Raw genomic sequence first — 3,862 nt, 5'->3', positions numbered from 1 at the left:
GCGCCAATCCTGTCTGTTCAGATGGTCCGACTCCCAAAGCGACCCCTACCAGCCGACCCCGGGGCGCTCTTCACCCAACACCCCTCATCGACGACATCCCCCCAGCCTCCAGCACTTTCATCACAGCCCTCCACCCTCTCATCTGTGACCTGTGATCACACTCGACTTTCTGACATCCTTTTAAGTGTTCTTGCACAGTGGGCGCTTACGGCTCCAAGCTCACAATGCAATGGAGTCGCTCGCAGCATAACATAAATGTTAGTGAGATGAAACAGGAAGGCAAACACAGACTCATTTTTAGTTATTATGAATCCTGCTTGCTCAATTGTGACAGCACAAGCTTACCAGGATAAGACGATAGTAGAAGTTGTAATTCATGGACTGCGCAATGTTTTACGAATGTATTAATTTGTCATCAGTGATTTCAGATGAGACGCTGGACTTTCTTTTGGTTATAGATCAAACCCCAGTTGGCAGTGCTGCGGTCGCCGACGTGGCAGAGTGCGGGAAAGGGAATCAGAGGAGAAGTAAGAGGTTGCAGCATGAGATCATAGGAGTCACACTGAGGTAGGAATGAAATTATATCACTAGTGGGAATTGTCCCAATTAGGTTGGACTGGAGCGCTGCCACTGAGATGAAAACGTCCACTTGCATTAGACTGGCCCTCTTGTAGACGTGCCGAGATTTCCCTTCACTTGGCCTGTGTTGTTCTTCCTCATTCAGCCTCACTTCTCTTTCTTGTCTAGGCACGTGCACTGAAATGACCTTGACCTCTAACACCTTTGCTCTTGCATGAGAGAACACCTTTTTGTGGCTTTGGATGAAAAAAAGCAAGAGAAGGAGATGAGAAATAAAGAGCATGGCGCCATCCTTCACCATTATTATCGGGTTTTTGGAGGGGACTCTGCTATGGCACACTAAAAAAGGTCCTCTTTGAAAAGAAGGTTTTCAGATTCGGACCCCTTGAGAACAGAATGATTAATTTAGCACAAGGAATAATACTTTGGATGATAAAAGGAATACATTTATCTTTTTTGCTTTCATCCGGTCGTCTCTGACTGTGTGCGGGGGAGCCCGGGAAACCTTGAGGTACTGCGCAATTTCAGTTGCAATTAAAAAAAAATTTTTTTAGTACGTCTTCCAGAAGCTTGTTTTTCATTACCTGAATTGATAGCCAAACATTCCTGCTGAACATCACCATCCTCTTTTCTTTTACTAGGGAAATTGAACCATACAAATTCAGTCTGGAATCCCTTCAAATGGATCCAAAGCCATGAGAGTGTGCTGGAGCATCTCTGGTTTAGCATGTATGGAGTGAGGGGGATTCAGTGCAGCTCTATTGATGTGGCACACTGGGCTGTAATCTCATTAGTATGCTATAAGGCTGACCCGACAGTGCTCGCCATGCTCACGGCATTATGGAGGAGAGAAGAGTGGGCCACACAGCCCAGCATCACATCCATCCATTTGACACATTTAGAACTCCTCTCACACTGTCCCCTCAAACACTCTCCTCCTTTTCCTTTTATATCAGGCCCTTAATCACATGTTCAGATGTTAAGACTGCTCATCTAGTAGCTTTTTTCGATATTTGTTCTTTTTTGCATCTAATCTCACTTTTATCTCTCCCTCTTTTATCCCCCTGTATCACTATACTTCCTCCATCTTTGTCACTGAAAGCGTGTCTATGAAAGCTTGTTGTCTTTCTCTCCGTCTATCACCTCTCTTCCTTCTCGTGCTTTCAAATCTCACACCTTTTATCCCGATCAGTCTCTCTGACTCAGTGTTAGTGTGTGAGAATCAAGATAAAAACACACCGAAACACAATGATGGGGAATTGCCTCCCTATACATTTTCGCTTTACAATGTGGAGGTGGCCGCCTTCTCCATCGCATCATCTCTGTGCCTTATCTCTGCTCTGCCGAGTGTAAATATTTAAAGAAGGCTCCAGGAGCAGAGCTGGTAGCATCTCTGCAGACCGCCCTTCCCAACTGCCCACATTATCCACAGGCGATGTGATGGAGAGCCCAGTGTGCAAATTGTAGAATCACTTAGATCGACTTTTTAAAGGAAATGTTATAGGATATTTTCCGTTTAGGTTTGCTTACATACTGTCTTTGGCTTTACTAGCACGTTTGCTAACAATCCTAAAGGGATAGTTCATCTCAAATCGATATTTAGTTATTTACTCAAGCTCATGACACAAACCTGGATGACTGTCCAGTCTTTCACTATACAGACAAAAAACTGAGACATTGTTCAAAATTTCTTCTATTAGGTCGACAGGAGGGTGAAATATCTTTTTAAATGTGTTTTTTCCTCTAATGACAGTATTTATAGTTTTATCACAGTTTAGTCTGATGGTAATCCTAACTAGAAGGTACGCCAGCAGCCTGCTGTTGCTATGGTTACCTCAGGAGAACACAAAATCTTCAACTTTTGTGTTTGTTGAGAAGCTAGAAAACCATGTTTAAGCATGTATTTATATAAAACCTCCTGCATACTTTGTATTTTTACATGTCTTTGGAGGTCCATGCTTTAATTAGCAGGGTCAGACCTCATAATTTGCACCCATGGAGAACCCTAGTCTTGCCATCATCATGTGTAATAGGCAGGGCAAATGAGGTGGGATTTGGGTTGTTCATAGCAGTCATTACCACGTCCCCCCTTCACTTCTGTGCTTTTACCAATGAGGACCACACTGAGCCTCAAGATATGAAACCTGACACTTGCCTCAAATACACACATAAACATTCTTTAAAGCAATATAGTGCTCATCCAGCCTACAGCCACTGTTATTACACCCCAGCCCCCCGTGCTTGTGATTTTATTAATAATAGAAAAGAGGCAATATATCCTTCTGTTGTGGAAGGTATATGAGGTTAAGCATGTTCTCTTGCTAATTCTACGTTGAGATTTTAATAAAGAAAAGATGCATAAGCCAGTGTCATAGAGGCACTGCAGTGCAAATAGCACACAGGGAGGCACATTTGGCTGAATACTGATAATAATGGTGTCTGTTACGACTGGTATTTACATAGAATTAAAATGAATGGCTAATGTCCTGGGAATGTGCAAGCATTAAATCTATGCTCACCACTTTGCTCCACTGTGTTAGTGAACCCCTTAGAACACTCCTCAGAGATGCATTTTTGCTTGAACATTTCCAATTTTCTTACATAAAGTGGTGTCAATATGGAAGGCAGATATGAGGTGACAGTAGCAGCTACATTATTTTTGTTGTGAATTATTGTTGTAGTGAAACAAAAATTTGTTTGTTTATGTGACTTTGTATTGCACACATGCAATAATGTGCACTGTTTCTAAATGGTCATTCCGTTTTTAAAAGTAATATTTAAATACAGTCTTCTGTTTAGGTTATAGAACGAGTTTATTAAATAAAGGAATTTTTACGACCTAAATTTTGTTAGTTGTATTGATATATGTTCAAGCCTCGTCTTAACTGAGTGATTTTGTGGCAGATGTATTCTGACTATAAATATAAACATATGTTATCTGATATCTTATTATTAAAGAACCCCCCCCCCCCCCATTTTGTTTGTCAAAAAAAAATATCTCTCTCTCTCTAAAAAAAAAAAAAAGGTGATAATGAATGGGGTCCCAAACAACATTGGAGAACACTGTCTTTGATTATATGGACAAAAGCATGAAAACAACCTTCAAAATATCTTCTTTTGTAATCTGCAATAGTAGAAAGTCATAGAGGTGATAACAGTATTTTTGGTTTAACTATCACTTTAAATAGTTCCATGTAGCTCCTTTTTAGTAACATTTAATTACTTTTTCAAAATAATAGTTTGACCGTACTTTGTATCTTGCCTAGCTACAGCCGACTTGAGG

The 3,862-nt window shown here is 40.9% G+C and overlaps 1 long non-coding RNA gene across 1 annotated transcript; it reads left to right on the top strand.

Moving 5' to 3' along the window:
- Nucleotides 1-381: 381 nt before the first annotated feature.
- Nucleotides 382-3,383, top strand: LOC132094705 (uncharacterized). The gene is made up of 3 exons (XR_009422378.1): nt 382-567; nt 748-1,090; nt 1,221-3,383. It is a non-coding gene; the product is annotated as an uncharacterized LOC132094705 (long non-coding RNA).
- Nucleotides 3,384-3,862: the final 479 nt, after the last annotated feature.

The sequence above is a fragment of the Carassius carassius genome, chromosome 19 (genome assembly GCF_963082965.1).
Source record: "Carassius carassius chromosome 19, fCarCar2.1, whole genome shotgun sequence".
NCBI lineage: Eukaryota > Metazoa > Chordata > Actinopteri > Cypriniformes > Cyprinidae > Carassius > Carassius carassius.
This window is presented reverse-complemented; position numbering and strand designations above follow the sequence as displayed.